A 15,885-nucleotide genomic window follows, 5' to 3' on the forward strand; every position below is an offset into this window, starting at 1 on the left:
ATGAGACCTGTTATTACATGGAAAATAGATAATGGGGGATTTATTAAAATTATTATTATTTATTTATCTTTTAGAGGGGAAGAGAAGGAGAGAGGGAGAGAAATATCAATGTATGGTTGTCTCCCGTGCGTCCCCTGCTGGGAACTGGCCTGCATCCCAGGCATGTGCCCTGGCTGGGAATCGAACAGCAATTCTTTGGTTCACAGGCCCGCACTCAATCCACTGAGCTACACCAGCCAGGGCAATGGAGGACTTTATGGTACAAAGAAGCTTGAACTTGAGTCTATAAACAATCACAAAGTTGGTAGGTTTCTGCCTGGAGTGAGGGTGGTGTAGTCAGATTTCCAGTTTAAACTCATCATCTTGTCTTTCTTGTGGGAAAGGGTTTGGAAGCAACACACTGTTGGCCGGACCAAAGGAGGAGAATGCTTCTGGAGAGTTGATGGGCGTGTGAGCCCAGGAGGTGAGCCAGGAGTGGAGAGGGAAGGAGAGAGGAGAGCGTGGGGAGGGGGCTTTCATTGTACCTGGTGTGGGTTAGACCCATGGGTAGAATGCACTTTTCCCCCCCATCTAATGATACATTAATACTAATAAAGTGTCTGCTTTATGGGCAAAGTACAATAGAGGAGAGATCATTAATACTGCAGGTCAGGCTCTCCCAGAAGATCTGAGAGAGCCTATGAGCATCTCATCCAAACTCTTGCAGGTGCAGCATTGGCAATGAGAGTGGAGAAACCACAGCGGGATTTTCTCTGTGATCCCTGACCTGCTAAAGAGTGACTTGCTTGTGTGCACAGCCCTTCACAGTTCACTGCAGGGGGCTGTTGACTCTCTGGAGTCCCAGTTTGACTGTTTACAAGCCAGTAGAACATGGCAACTTACCTCATCTCCTTGGGGCAATTTCCTCATTGGCAAGGAAGGAAGGAGGGAGGAATGGAAGGAGGGATATAAAAAGGAAAGGAAAGTATATTAGTTAGAGTTCTTCAGAGAAATAGGACAACAGGAAAGAGGGAGAGATTTATTTTAAGAAAAATGGGCTTACACAATTATGAAGTCTTAGCAAGTCCAAAACCTGATGGGGTAGGCTGGCAGGCTGGAGACTCAGGGGAGAGATGCAATTCAATTTCAAAGACAATTTACTGGCAGCCTTCTTTCTTATTCAGGGGAGGTCAGGCTTGGGCTACTGAAGTCTTCAACTGATTGGACAAGGCCCACCCATGTAGTGAAGAGCAACATGCTTTACTTCAGCTTCAACCATTTAAATGTTGGTCTCATTCAAAACCACCCATACAGAACCATGCAAATATCCAGGCAGTGTGCAGCAGCGAAGTTGACATGTAACATTAATCTTCACAGAAGGAAAGGGAGAGAGAGAGAGAGAGAGAGAGAGAGAAAGAAAGAAAAAGAAAAAAAGAGAGAAAGAAAAGGAAAGAAAGAGAGAGAAGGAAAGAAAGAAAGAGAAAGAAAAGAAAAGGAAAGGAAAGGATGTGATATAATGTTAGCTAAAGGCCCAGGACCTGGTAGTAGCTCAAGAAAATGAAGCTTATTTAAACTTGTTATTATCATTACCTTATTTTCACCTGTTCATCCATCCTTATTTTACAAATGATACAGTTGAGATTTGGAAATAGTAAGTCCCCTGATGAAGAAATGCAGGCTCTCCCTGTCCTTTCTGTCCTGTTGAGGTCACCCAATCAATGACCAGATACACCTGGTCATTCCTCAGTCTGTGGCTAATTCTGAGATGGGCAGAGCACTGAGGTTTTGCATGGAACGGACTTTATCCCCCACTCAGCACGGCCACGCAGAATGATGAATCGAGAGCCCAGCGGAATTCATTTGTAAAGAACAGAAACAAAGACTGACCTAGTTGGAGTTGGGGAGTCGGGCTCCGCAGCTCCCCTCTCCGAAGAAGGGAAGCTGAGCGCTGCTGGGCTTTGTTTCGCGTGGCTGTTATTGATGCAGCTGCTGGTGGAACAGGACGTGTGAACATATGTTAAATATCCTATACGCCTCGCCTGCATTGGGCTTGAAGGGACCTAGAGATGCAGAAAACTTCTATGACATGTATCCAGTTCTCACATTCCTGGCATCTTATTCACCTGTGTGGCCTAATTTTATTATTTTATTCTGAGCTGGAGTCAACTACGGGAGCAATTAGTCTTCCGGTTTTGTTTCTTTGTTTTAACCGGTGAGCAGGTTGTCGGAGGGCAGAAGACTGCTATCCTGCCTCCAGAAGACACAGATCAGAAGCTGCAACGTCAACGTGAATTAAACCGCTGCCCGGGGTAAGCAATGCAGCGTGGGCCCACGAAGCCAGAGGGCCAGAAGGGTTGAGACGAGCCCCATTCATACAGCGCATATGTAGCAAAGCCAGATGAGAACATTTGCAGACACCCGTGTGATGTGCCATCCCCAGGCCCGGCCCCAGCACCTCCCCCACCGCCCCCGCAACCAGGTCAGCCGGGCCCAGGAGCAGTGCTCGGAAGGCGGCAGCACCGTGCTGCAGTGTGGGAACAACCTTTGAGTCAAAACAGAGAGAAGGAAGACCTTGAGTCCGAGCTCCTCCACGCGCTTCCTGTATGCTCTTACGGAACTGACTGCCCACCTCTGAGAAGGGGGTAGGGATGCTGGCTTGGCAGGGCTTGTGGGAAGGAGAGAGGGCATGACTGTCCACAAGGTGCCAGCCCAGGGCCCAGCACACCTCAGTTCTCCAGGTGGGGTTAGCACTTTGCCACACAGGTGATGGACAGTGTCCTCGGGGGCTGTAGAAATGAAATTTCTGCTTTACCAAGAATTCAGCTCTTATCTTCCTCTCTGGGAAAAAGCCATCGTCGTTTGACCTGAGATTGACAAAGAGGCTATTCTGAGGACTAATTAGAGAACACTGCTGGTGAGTGCCCCTGGTACCCACAGTTACTGGGGCTGTAATGTGACACACAGCCAGTCTTGCCAGGTGGCCCCAAACCTAAGGTACCTGTTGGTAGCAGTTGCCCGGAGCAACAGCAGTTACCCAGAGGGGAGCTCTGAGAACGGATGGATGGATGGATGGATGGGTGGGTGGATGGACAGAGCCATGGCCCTGGCCATACGCAGGGGCCCTCCTCTGTCTCTTGATCTTCCAGCAGCAGCCTGTCTTCGCCCTCCAGCCCCTGTGCATGGGACTCCTGTCAGAATTCAACCCCCTCGTGACCTGCTCTCCCTATCCTCCCCTTGCCTCTCTTCCCTTCGTCCGATCCCTGATCACATTGTAAGGACACAAAGGTAGAGCCCACAGCAAATGATTTCCTGTAAAGCCCTGAGCCCTTTTCATAGTCTACACATGATTGACTATGAAAAATATATGTCAAAGGCTTTATAGTTTGATATTTCAGGAGTATTTTTCCTTCAGAGTGTTAGGGAGAGAAAAAAGAAAAAAAAAACATTTCCAGAAAAGAAGTAGAGTGAGGAAATGGAAAGAACAGGGGTCAGGCAGATCTGGGTGTGAATTTGACTTAATCTCTGGGAACGGCAGAGATTAAGTGTCCTGGTGTCAGGACACCAGGCCGATGGCAGTGCCCGTCTCAGGCGGGGTGACTGGAGTCACGCATTTGCCTCAGTGGGGGGCCCAAGGTGCTCACAGAGCCCTGCTCTTCCTCACGTCCACAGCCAGAGAGCCCAAGGGCGAGGTTTGGTTGCAGGCAATGCACTTTAGGAACTCGGCCTGCTGCCCAGGATGTGGGACATCCCACTAAGGAGAGCTACCCTGTGGGGGGTGGCCTGCTTTCGTTCACCTCTTTGTCACACAAGGGTGACAACCAATCCACTGGAATGCGCAGTCTATGGGGCACCTTCCTGGTATACCATCAATGGCTGTGAGCAAAACACCAATTCTCTGGCCCAGGGACGCACTTGCCCTATGGGCTCTCAGCCTTTCCAGAGACTTGGAGACTCCCCAGTCAGTCCTCTGTCCCTGCATCCTGTCTCAGCCACATTTTGTTTCAGGGAGTCGGTAGTATGTCCTTCGGTCTAACATCTGAATCCACGTGGATGAAGAAGGCATACACGCATCACTCGGCCCCTCCCTCTGCCCTTCCTTTCGCCTTCAAGCACGCTCTGAGCACCTACTATGTGCAGGCACCTTGCTGCTCCAAGCAACTTGGAAAGGAAGGCAAACTGGCTTCTGTCCCGGCCAGCTGTTGACATACTGTGATGAAGACACAAACAACCCGACGTCATGGGGGTACCGACTCTGTGGGAGCAGAGGTTAGCATGATTACCTTTACCTGCAAGGTTTCTGGAAAAGATAACGAAGAGTTTACCAGAAGGCAGAGGCAAAGGAAGAAGGTCATGGCAGGCAGAGTGTGTGAGATGTATAAATGCACAGAAAATTTTCCTGTAAAGAGCCGATTATGGTTAAGGCATGTCAAAAGGATTTCATTCTCAGGAAAGGATCAGGTTATGACAGTTACTGTTAAATTATCACCTCCTTCTGTGCATTTGAATGGAACATTACCCTTTATTTGAAATACACCAGGATGCGAATACTAATATTGCATCACACACACACACACACACATACACACAAAGCGGCACTGGGGTTAGCTTCACCCCTCACCAACCCTATGATTATAGTCAAGTTCAGCAGCTAAATTGGAATAAGACCAAGGCCTCCTTAGCAGGGCTTCTGCTAGGGTCACAGGTGGTAGGCATGTAGATAGACATACAGTATGTGGCACACGTGGGGGCAGCCCTTTTCCCCCCACATGGTAAGCGGTCACGCAGCATGAACAGGACAATGCACCCACACCGGTTCCGGAGACATATCGGGCTGTGATTGGAAGACCTCCACCTGCAGGCTGCCTGAGCTACTCATTACAGAGCGGTCAGCCTCACCGCCTCCTGCACCAGAACTGTTCTCCCAAGGAGATTACTCTCCAATTGATTTCACCGTTCCCCTGGCACCTAATCCCCCCGGCTCTGACAGCACGCAGGCTCTTATAAAGACATTCAACACCGTGATCAAATGAAACAGGAGCCCTTGCATCTGAAGTTGAAATATGCACTGTTTTAGAAGGTTAAAAAAAATGAAGCCCCCTGGAATACTGGAATAAAGCTATAATCAGCAGGAACGGTAGCCTCTAATTGCCTGGGAAGGTGAGATGTATTCTTTGAAATGAAACACTAGGCAATCACGATCGTTGGGATGAGCACATCCTCCCACGCAAGGAGACGAAGAACTGTACCCAGGGAAGAGAGTGACAATTTTAAAAATATTGGTCACCAACACTAACCTGAAAAAGCAGAAAAGTAAGTATGAACCAGAAGCTCCGGTTGTTGCTGGCGTAAATAATAAACAAGCGCTTCTTTGTCCTCTTGTGTGGGAGGGTGTGCTGCTGTGGATGAATGAGTGTGCCCTTCCCAGAGCAAAGTGTAAGGGCACTCACATTGCGTAGAAGGGCAAATTGAGGCTCAAAGGGGAGAGGCAACTGGATGAAAACCACACTGGTGCTCAGCGCTGCTCCAGAGTCAAGGTCTGACTGAACTTGGTGTTCCCTCAGTGTTCAGTCCACTGCTGGCCCTGGACCTTGGAGAGGTCCCACCCGAGTAGTTCTCTCGAAAACCTGACTGCCCACGTGCTGGCATTAGGATGTTTGGGGGGCCAGTTATGTGCCAGTCGTGTGTTTTTTCTCACCGAGTCTTCTCAACAAGCCAATGAGTAGGTACAGATGCCGCCGCTGTTTTATAGAGGAAGACATTCAAGCTCCAGGAGGTACCTTCAGCTTGTAAATGGAATATGCAGTAATGGGTCTGTTTGGCCACAAATCTCTGCACTTGTCGCCCCTTCTGTGGAGGTTCCTCTGCCCCTGCAGGTCCACCCGGATGCTTCCTTTTCATTGTTCAGGTCACGGTCCCAAAGATACCGCCTGTGGAGAAGGGCTGGGACCACCTGGACCATCCCCACTAAGCAGCCCCAGTTGATGTCTCAAAATATCCTGTGTTATATTTCCAGTCTCATCCGTACGTGGTATCATCGTATTCACGGACGGGCACGTCTCCCCGCGCTGGAGTCAGATCTTCATCCAGGTGAGGACTTCATGTCCTTTGCTTCTCTGCTCCCAGATCCAGACCGGGCTGGACGTGCCCTTGGGGTCTGACAAACTCTCACAGACTGACTGCCTTTTCTACTCCTGTAGGGAACTTTCTTCTTTTCAGGCCAAGTTTGTGCCTCCTGGGCTTCGGGGATCTGTCTGCTATAAAGGGACCCACGAAGGCGCAAAGCTAATGCGCCTGCTATTTAGGCACGGGGGAAAATGGCTGTGATTTTCACATCCTCTGAAGATGAAAATTACAGCTTTGCTCAGGAACTTGTCCCATTGTCTAACGGCCCTGCCAGGAAATTCTTCTACAAATCTGACCTAAATTTGTCCAGCTGTGGCTGAAACCGACTTAGTCCTGGGTGGTCCTTGGCGGGGGGGCAACTGGTGAAAGAATTCTTTGTGTCAAATGACACAACACCCCACCCAGACTTCTCTGACAGAGGGAAGCTGGGGCTTCACACACAGTTACAGCCCAACGGAGTTCGCGGGCTCTTGGGAGGCGGCCAGGGAGCCGCAGACAGGGACCCTGAGAAAACCTCGAAGACTCAGACTGAAGTTCCAGCTCTCTGCCTGCCTCTCGGGTGACCTGGGCCGAGTCATGGAACCTCCAGGAGCTTCCATTTGTCACCAGTAGTGCGCGCAAACAATAACAGCTGTCTTACAGGTGCGTGAGACGATGGTAGTGAGGTGTTGTGTGTTTCTTTCTTTCTTTACTTAAAAACTGCTACTAAATCACAGGGGTTGTGAGTCCAAAAAAGAAAAGTGACCAGCCCAAGTTCACAGAACAAATTAACAGTAGAATTCAGGATGTCTCTTGCTTCTGAGCCAGGACATTCATTGCCTTTGTAATCCTCCTGAGTCCCTGAGTCAGGTTTGAGGGTTCTTTTGACATGTTCAAAGCTGTAAGGGGAAAGGCTTTTGTTCAAGAGAGGGCTCCGAATAAGATCATTTGAAACCACAGGACAGGCTCCCCAAGGAGACTGCAGGCCTCGGGGCTCCTTGGCTGACATGCGTCAGGCTCATTACATTGCCACACAGCCCCACAGCTTCCTCAGCTGAACTTGCTTCAAGCCATTGAGTCCCCATCAGTCCTTGGAAACTGATGCCGTGGCCGCTGACAGTGCAAAGACATAGCTGAGGCTTCAGATGGGGGACATCTGGGCCTCAACCTTGGGTACAGGTAGTTGTTTCCGACATCTTCGAGCAAAGCAAAGCCAGCTGTCACTGGGATTCTCAATTTCCACCTGAAATCAGCTCATCTTTTTTTTCTCACAATTTTACCTGCAGGCATGAAGCATAGAATAAATCCTTAGCATATCGTGCAGATGGGGAAGCTGGAAGATGCAAGAGGGGACCGTCTGGCCCATGGATTCTGTGAGAGCACAGGGCTGGAGCCCCAGCCCCGATGCCCAGTGCGCCTCCTGATCCCATAGCGCAACACTCAGGCCAGACCCAGGTGGTTCTGACTTGGCCAACTTCATCGGCATGTAAGCAGTTTCCTGTTCCCTCTTAGGTTGGAATCACGGAATTTTTGCACCATGGGATTCTGGCCATCCACGTGGCTATTCTATCCTCTCATTCACCGCTGTGAGTGGCTGGTACCACTGCGGTTAAAAATATGGCTCAAGAGACAGACGAAGAAGGTCCAACAACCTGAGCATCACACTCACTAGGGGTGTGTTCCCATTTAGTCTTCCCATTCCCGTGGGGCACTGGAGCACTGGCTGAGCGGTTCACCCCGTTTTTCAGACTGTGGCTCTAGAGACCAGGGTGTCGTTTGCTGCAAGGCACCCAGGACATACTATCACACCGCAGCTTCTCAGTCTCCTGTCCTGTTCTGTCACTTATGAGGGCACAGTCACATTTACCAGCCCTGTTGGACCTCTAGCTACCTGAACTGCAAGAGCCACTGAACTGGCCATCGAGACACAGCCTGTGGCTGGAAAGCTCCCAGACATCTCCTTTGTTTTCCTTTCCTCCTCTCTCCCACTAAGAATAGCATTAGCCTTACTGGGCAAGCGCTGAGTCTTGTCTACTAGTGGGGGGTGGGGCACTGTGCACCCTCTGCATGGGCGTGGCTCTTCCTGCTTTGTCCATGTCTGGTTAGAGGGGCACCCCAACCGCAGGGCTGGCTGAACCCCAGGCCCATGCCCTTCTTGTCTAACCCGAGGTATTCTGGTTTGGGTTTAGAGATTTAAAGACCTAAGTCCTAGGCCTCAAGCATACCTGTGACTGGAATTTGCACCCAGCACAGTTCCACAGACACGTTGCTTTGCTCCCGGGTCTTCACAGCAGAGGGAGTGGCTGGGGCAGACCCGGGTCCCTCGGCCACGCCCTGTGCATCGCACACACGGCCCTGTTCCCACACGCTCTGTTCTCACTGTGGGTCTGCTTCACGCCAGAAACATTTCCCTAGTGTATTTCTTAACAAGCAGCTGAAATTCCAGACTTGGGTAGGACAAATTCTGCTGGCTTGCAGTCCGATAATGTGGATTTCACCACAGCATGCTTGGGTGACCTTGAACAAGTCAACTGATCTAACTGGGTCTGTGTTCTCATCTGTAAAATGGAGACCCGAGTAACCGCCTTGCCTACCTCACTTGACTGGTATGTGAGGCAAACTTTGTAAACGTGTTTTGTAAACTGAAAAGACCATCTAAATAAAAGGGGTATGGAGCCACTGATGAAAAAACAAACAAGCCCCCCAAAAAGCCACATGATTTTTTGTTTTGTTTTTAATGCAATGCAATCTGAAACTCAGTGAATATTTTCCTCTTTAAACAGAATTTTCATTGGAATCAACATGCTTAGGAAATTTGGTAAAAACCTGGAGAAATAGGAAAACTTTATATAAGTAGTGATCATTCATTCTTTATTTCATAGTAAACATACGAGGTCTGTCCAGAGAGTATCCAGCAATGGAATAAAAAACAGAGACATTTATTGAAGAAGATATAAGAAGCACTGTACACAGGACAATGACACCTCAGTCCCCTTCAAAGTAGGCACCTTGGGACCTCACACAGTTCTCCCAATCGCCATCAGCTGCCTCATCTTATTTTTCTGAATCTCATTGACTGAAATCTCTTCCTTGTCAAAGGTGATTTTAGTTTTGGGAAAAGCCAGAAGTCACAGGGCAGCAAATCTGGGCCGTAGGGGCGCTGAATCATCTGAGCGATTTGATGTTTCACCAAAAAACACTGCATAAGATGTGATGCGTGAGTAGGTGCATTGTTGTATGAAGCTTCCCATCATTAGTTACCCATAGCTGCAGCCTTCTGAATCATTCAAAAGGTTTCCACGGAGGAATGTTCAAGCTTAACACAAAATTGGATGCAGATTCATTGCTCTACTCGCTTGGTCATTCTGAATGCGACAGCCACATGGTACACATGCTCACTCAATGGCATCTGCTACCCTCACTGACTAGTACAGTGGATTGTCATTGTTCACACACGTGCATTCCAGTCCGCTTTCCTTGGCTGCCAGGTTACGCTAATGTCCTGCAAACTCTTCTTGTTATGTTAACAATGGCTGGACTTTTTCCAGACAGACCTTGTATACTCAACCCTAGTATATGTCAGACATTCTCTGCCAACCACTAGAGAAAGAAAGGTGATAAGACACGACTCTGGTCCTCAGGGGGGCTCACAACTGAATAGTCCAGCAGGATAGAATGGGAACCCAGTGTGATGGGAGTGATTTGAGCCTAGGAGAACTTACCCAAAATAAATGCTAAAATATACAGAAGAGTAACTAAAGCTACAGGTGGGTAGGCAGCGATCTGAATGGAGAGGAGAGAAAATGAAAAGAATTTGAGATAAAAGGAGGCTTTGTGTCCTCAGAGGATTCCAAAGAGCCCTGCATGGCCAGCATGAGATTGGCCAGCATGGAGAACTCTGCATATGGAGTTTCAGGAAGGAGATTAGGAGGGACACAGGGGCATGGAGCAGTGGGGTCTTGAACCTGAAAGGTGACAAGTTCTGACCTGCATTTTAGAAAGATCATTTTGGAGACTTCTTGAATTAATTATATAGTGGTATGAAGTAGAGATGGTTATGATAGCTATCAGAGTCATTCAGGGCTTGTACTAAATTTAGATTCTTGGACTTGTCCCTTCTAAAGCTGAGCCTAGAGATGTGTCTTTTGAACATGCTACACAGGTAATTCACATGAAGCCGAATGCACCGCATGGTGGCCTTCAAAACGACATGTTTGTGTCCTGAGCGCCCTGAACTATAGAGGTTGCCTTATTTGGGGAAAGGGTCTTTGCATTTTATCCTGGCATGGATGACTGAGCCCTGCATCCTGATAAGGCAGGAGATGAGAAAAGGCCATGTGACCGTGTAGACAGAGACTAGTGGGAGGTGGCCATGAGTCTGGGAATGCAGGGCCCACCAAAAACAAAGAGGCATGGAATCCTTTAGATTCAACAATGTCCTGCCAACTCCTTGATTTTGGACTTCCTGCCTCCAGAGCTGTGAGAGAATAAGTTTCTGTTGTTTTGAACCATTTCGTTTACGGTTATTTGTTACAGCAGCCATTGGAAACCGATATGCCAACCAGTAGCAACGCTGGTTATTTACCTGGTTCTGTGAAGGCAGGAAACTTGGTAGCATGGACGGAGGCAACACTGAACAAACTGTGAGATGAGTTTGGTGAAGGAGAACAAAACAATTTTCATAGAGATAAAAACTTCTTTTCCCACCTGAGCCACAGCCCCGCCCTGACCTTGGCTGAGCTGGGAACACAGGTTCTTCTCCCTTCCCTGAGCTCCCTCACCCTGCTTCACTGTCTGCTTTTGCTCTCTGGTGCTGCAAGTGGCTGTGTGGATGGAGAGCCTTACAAGCACACCCATTTCCATCTCACGAAGCCGCCTTCACCAGCTCTCAGAGGAACATTCCCAGGTCCCCAAAGCTCCGAGAAGCACCAGCTTCCTGGGGAAGCAGTGGGCTGGCTGGATGGCTTCACCTTGGCTGCAGGCTTGATCCCATTGCAGGGACCGTGTAGGTCCAAAACCACATCTCTGAGACACGGAAGACCTGTGGGGTAGACATTAGGGCCTCCACGCTCATTTTGCTAGACTATAAAAAAAGAAAGGTTCTTAGTAGGCTATGTGCATCTCTGTGCATCTGTATGTGGAGGGGTGTCTGTGTGCTTGTGTCTTTGTGTGTCTGTGTTTCTGTTTCTGTGTGTACATGTCTGCCTGTATGTCTGTGTGTGTCTACTTGTGTCTGGCTCTTTCTTAGAGACCATCAATTTCAGAAGTACCTTGAATTATACTAACAAAATCTCCTGAGCCTCTGATAGCCCAGGCCCCACTGTAGGCAATGAGGACACAAGAATAAGTCAGACACCATGTCCGACCTAAACAATGTTCATAGCTCGGTGGACAGAGACCCAGTATAAGGTAAAAGATGAGGAAAATGGCTTTGGATTCAGATAAACCTCCATCCAACTTCAGGCTTTGTCTCTCATTAGCTGAGTGATTATTAGAAAGCTTCCTAAGCCCTTGAAAATTTAGATCTATAAAATGAGAATAACAATATCTTCTCTCCAGGTTACTGAAAGGATTTCATGAGTCCATGTATGTGGAACCTTTGATGTGAGGTTTGGTATATCCTTGGGTCTCAGTAAAAGAGAAATGGTATTATTTATTTTTGTGCTATACTACAAATGGACAGGTGATTCAGTGAACACAACGGAGGAGAAGGAACCAAGTCAGAGTCAGGAAAAGCTTCCTACTGTCATTAAGGAGAATGTTTAAGTGGCCAAACAGGAAGACAGTTGAGTCAGGAAAGGTAGAGTCATCAAGAATATTAGCTGTCATGTTAATCTTGACTTGGCTTCCATTTTAACCTTGACCATGCCCTTAATGGGAAGAAAATCTGTATGGTTTTATAACTGATATTCATTGTGAGTTAACATTATATTCCTCTAATTTCATACTCAAGAAAGAGGAAGTGTTTATTCAAATGGAGCAGTGTTTTGCCTTCAAAATATCACAGTGTACAACCAATCAATTAGAGAATTAAGGCACTACTGCTCATTTTGAGAAGGAGCTATTATACCTAAAAAAGTTTCCTAATAAAATTTTTTTGTTCTCTTTAGGACTAAAGACTAAATAAGAAATAAATGAGCCCCGGCTGGTGTAGCTCAGTGGATTGAGTGCAGGCCTGCGAACCACACGATCATGGTTCAATTCCCAGTCAGGGCACATACCTGGGTTGCAGGCCAGTTCCCAGCAGGGGACATATGGGAGGCAACGATGCATTGATATTTCTCTCCTTCTCTCCTTCCCTTCCCCTCTAAAGATAAATAAATAAAATCTTAAAAAGAAAGAAAGAAATGAACAAATTAAACCAAAATTTAAAACATCAGCTTTTATAGAACACTCTTCTTATGCATTGCACATGTCTGTTTTTTTTTTTGCTTAAAAGTATCGATGTGTGTAGAATATATATAAAATCATTTCTGAATGCTATAGAGTCACCACCACACAGGATGTTTGCAGCAGTGCCTTTGGGGACCGAGTCTCCCCATTTATCGCTTGTGAAGTGTCCGTGAGTGCATGGCTCCTGCACTGGCCACATCTGCTTTTGTTTTGGTGACCAGCTTCCCCTGTAGCTCCTCTCAATGCGCTCTCATCAAGCCTAACCCTGACTCAAAAAGTGCTTCCACACCCTTAATCCTATGTAATTTTAATCCTCACCACAGTGCTGGGAGGCATATATCACTGTCCTCCTCTTAAAGAAGAGCAACCAGCTCAAGAGGTTAAGGTATCTTGATGTACACAGAGCTGAGAAATGGCTGCTCAAAGCTAAGTCTATTGGACTCCAGGTCTAAGTTTTCCACACCCAAGCCTCTTCCACTTACACTCATTCATTTACTCACTAAAGAAAATATTTGTGGGGTACCACCATGTGGGGGTACCATGTTAGATACTGACACTTAACCTTTGTGCGCTTCTCTCAATATATTTTGGTTCTCACCTCTCATATGTTTTGGTTCTTGTTTTCTCTTTAAAGATGTACCAGGTTGTCTACTCTTTCAGCTTCCTTAGTTTGAATATTGGGCACCCACCACCAGGCTCCATGACAGTGCCTCCTCTAACTGATTTCCGGTGACCCCCAACCCTTGTCTCCGAATGTGTTCCTCTCACCAATGTTCCAGCAGAAGTACAGACCTCAAGTCCATGGTCAATCATCTAAAGTTTCATTGGCCAATGCAGAACTAAGCCAGACGGCTGCTGCCTTGTTCTGAGGGGGCTATCCCTAACTCAGGCCGAGGACTCTGGGAAGATGGAGTTTGAGGGTAAAGCAGCAATCCTCCCCATCTTCACAGGCACCTCCACACACCCATTAGGTTCCACAGAGAGAACTGGGTGAGGCATTCCGAAACAGAAAAGAATCACCAGATGTGAAAGTCACCCCAAGCTTCAGGACCCACAGGCGTTGGAATGTTATTTCTATCAGCTCTATTCAATGAGCTGCAGGTTCCATAGTCTACTCATTTTAATAGAACTTCCTCCAAACACTTCAATAAATCTCAGTGGTGTGCCCAAATGTTCACGCAAGAGATGCTGCTTCGTGGTGCTCCACGTATCTAAGCAAGGCAAGCGAAGGTGAGCATCCCATCATTCATGGTGTGCACTCTTTTAGAAAACTTTTTTATTAAGGTTTGACGAATAGCCTGACGAATAGCGCACACACAGATGATTCAGAAGATGAATCGCTGTTTTAGGGAAAAGCTCACGTAATTCCAGGGGACTTTTCTCATCTGGGACGCAGTGGCCTAGAAATTGGAATGAGAAGGCAGGCAGTGCGTCTCGTTTGTTGCCTTCAGAGGAGAGTACTTTTTGAGGAGCCTGAATGAGCTAAGCATTAGGTCTGTTCAGGGGTAACTTTTTCAAGAGGGAAAGACAGCCTAGGACGCCATAGACAGCAACTGGCCACCTGGCCTGGGGTTGACCCTGGGCTCCGCCACTCACGGACTGTGTCCTGCACAAGGACCGGAGCCTCCCTAAGCCTCAGGTTCCAGTTTCGCAGTTATGAGGAGTGTGTCAGGCAATACATGCAAAATTCCAGCTTCCAAGTTGTTATTCAATAAATGGTTTTACGTTCAACAGTAACCAAGTTATCTAAGCAGAAGAGAATTTTTTTACTCTTAAAGAAAAACAGGCCACTAGATTTTGGGCTAAATGCCTGGTTAGGAGACCACCAAGCTTTGTGGAGCCCTGTGTCCACGTACTAGACATTAGGCTCTCACATTTAGTCCTCAGGAATGGCGGGCCTCTGAAAAGATATGCTACCATCCAGAATGAGTGAATGCTACCTTACTTGGAAAAGCGTCTCCGCAGAAGTAATCCAATTAAGGATCTTGAGATAGGTGAGTCGATTATCTTGCGTTGCGTGATGAGTCTTCAAGACACACCGAGGAAGAGGCAGCATGAAGATGGAGGCAGAGATTACAGCCAGGTGACCACGGCCCGGGGGGAAGCCACCAGAGGCTGGAAAGAGCAGGGAGCAGATTCTCCCCCAGAGCTCCCAGAGGCAGAACATCCCCACTGAATTTCAGACTTCTCATCTCCAGAACTGTGAGAGAATAAGCCATGAAATGCGTGATAATCTCTTACAGCAAACTGAGGAAGTGACTATACCATCCTTGCTCTGGGCACGTTTTTGAACGAGAAACCTGAGAAGTTGGCCAATAGTGCAGTTCACCTAAGTTCAGAGAGGCAGTAAATAAGGAAGCCAAGAGGCAAATTTTAGCCTCCCTCATGTGGAAATGCACAAATGCTTTTTTTTATCTGTTGTTCCTGGTGAATGTCATCATTAAATCATCTGTGAAGACTCTTGGTTTGGGGATGAATTATTATTACTCAGAAGTGTTAGAAGGTCTTAATGGACCTCTTAGACCTAGCCAACATAATGCAACGTCTGGAATAAATCTGGAAACAACCAATGACATCCCAACTGGCCGATAGAGACATAGATAGTTATTTGGAAGAGCAAAGCATCTGGATAGTCCATCTCTAATTCTAGTGCCAAGTAATAAATACAAGTAAAAGCTGTGCGATAAGGGGAAGTGCAACCATCAAACACTAAGCTAGAAACGGGAAGACCTGGGAGTTACTGGCAGCCCATAGCACACGGATCATATCCCTCTGTGATCCAGAAAGAATCACTGACTTTTTCTGGACTCCATTTTCTTCACTAGAAAATGTCAGACATGACATATATTATTTCTGGCATCTCCTCCAACAAGACCCCCAAGTACTATCTTTATGAACATTTCTTGTACATATTGGGAGTCCTTACTTTGCACCACATTGTAGCTTGTGTATATGGCTACCTTGCCAAAAGTGATTGGCTAATACAAAGTCCAGTGAAAACTTGGAAAACACCGCTCAACAAAGATTGAAGTAGAAAGGAAATCGAGGTTCATCTCGCACCTTAGCAAACAGGGAGAGATTCGTTTCCGAGGTATCGATTTCTCCTCTACTATAAGCTGGCTTTTCCTGTGTAAGTAACCCCTGGCGTTGGCATCACTCTGTAGCTTACAAAGGGCTTTCACCTACTCAGACTCACCAGCGGCCACCCTGGGAGGCACACAGGTGTCATCCTCCATTGACAGAGGGGGAAGCAGGTCAGACCCCCTGAGCCTTGTCCAAGGTCACACAGCTGGGCGAGGCTAGACCCAGGTCTGACCCCACACCCAGGCATGGAGACAAAGCCCCTCTTCTCGAACAGTACTCAGTGCCTGCTGACGGCCTGTGGACCAAATCGCTTACAACATCACCCGT

At 47.6% G+C, this 15,885-nt stretch overlaps 1 long non-coding RNA gene across 1 annotated transcript; it reads left to right on the top strand.

Annotated features, from left to right (window-relative positions):
- The first annotated feature begins 10,812 nt into the window (after positions 1–10,812).
- LOC118988952 (uncharacterized) lies at positions 10,813–14,389 on the top strand. Its single transcript, XR_005066890.1, has 3 exons — positions 10,813–11,090; positions 13,446–13,704; positions 14,362–14,389. It is a non-coding gene; the product is annotated as an uncharacterized LOC118988952 (long non-coding RNA).
- The last annotated feature ends 1,496 nt before the right edge of the window (positions 14,390–15,885 follow it).

Source organism: Sturnira hondurensis, unplaced genomic scaffold (genome assembly GCF_014824575.4).
Source record: "Sturnira hondurensis isolate 20B ecotype Veracruz unplaced genomic scaffold, ASM1482457v3 Scaffold0006413, whole genome shotgun sequence".
Lineage (NCBI taxonomy): Eukaryota > Metazoa > Chordata > Mammalia > Chiroptera > Phyllostomidae > Sturnira > Sturnira hondurensis.